Raw genomic sequence first — 1312 nt, 5'->3', positions numbered from 1 at the left:
TGCAGACAGATGGAGAGAGAAAGAGAGAGAGAGGGAGGATCAAAGTCAGCGCAAGAGTACATTTCATTAGATGTGATTAAATCAGGAGAGCATCAGGCTGGAGCGTCCATATAAAATCAAAAATGCATGTCTGGTTGACCTCGCAGAACCCGAAAGCATATCTGAATGAAGACAGGGTCACATGACGGCAATAATACACGACAATTTTCCACTGTAAGTGGGAGTAAAAATAACAGTGTGGAAATGCTGTGGCTAGACTGTTGACTACAGTTAGCGGTTTGAGTACTGCTTCCGAATGCATTAACTTTAGAAACTTTTTAGGAACAACAGAGGCATAAATGTTATGCAACATGACCGTAAATGAATCAAAAGGAGCCTGTTGATGTGCTTAGATGTTTCATTTTAAAATGACCTGACTTCCTGCGGGTCATTTTTCTGTAGTTAGGATGCTCAACCATAGCAATCAGAAGAAACCTTCTAGATTATCATGCCAGCTGCTCAGACATGCCCTGGTGGTCATGCAAAAGGCACTAGCTACAGCCTATTAATGCCCTAGCGGCAAACAGTAAGAATACCTTAATAATACCCTAGCAACCATATGTTACATTGCTGTGCTATTAAAAGCGCACGACGCAGGAGAAATCCAAATAACAGTCTTTTAATGATAAATCCACACCAGAAACAGAAGAAATCCAGGAGCAAGGGGTAGCACAACACGAACATAGGAACTAAGGATGGCTTAGTTGAGTGAATGAAAACACAGGGACTAATGGGATAATTAACCAAACACAGGTGAACCAAATGACTAATTAGACTGGGAAAACTAGGTCACAGAGGAGACTCTAAACACACAGACATGTGATACCATACAGAACAACCTAGCAACCACCTACCCTTATGGAGCAAAAATATAGGTTAATATACTGCAAAATATAATGCGATATATTACATAATATATTTCCCTATATGGGAAACTAGTGCTTATATTTTTAAATATTCTGCAATTTATGCATTGACCATGTATGGCTATATATTGAGACATACAAATATATGTAGAAATGAAGACACAAATACATCTAAGGGTGCTTTCACACCTGGCCTGTTGTTTCGGAACCTGGCTCGTTTCCCCTCTTAGCTCGGTTCGTTTGGGCATATGTGAACATGGCAATCGTGCCCGGATCCGCGCCAAAACAGTCGGTCCGAGATTGCCTGAACGAGGTGGTCTCGGCTCGATTGAAAATGAACTCTGGAGCGGTTCGGTTGTAGTGGGAAAGCAATCCGATCCAACGGACCAACGAACCAGGCTATATCA

Source organism: Sinocyclocheilus rhinocerous, unplaced genomic scaffold, assembly GCF_001515625.1.
Source record: "Sinocyclocheilus rhinocerous isolate Xijiao unplaced genomic scaffold, SAMN03320098_v1.1 scaffold364, whole genome shotgun sequence".
Lineage (NCBI taxonomy): Eukaryota > Metazoa > Chordata > Actinopteri > Cypriniformes > Cyprinidae > Sinocyclocheilus > Sinocyclocheilus rhinocerous.
This window is presented reverse-complemented; position numbering follows the sequence as displayed.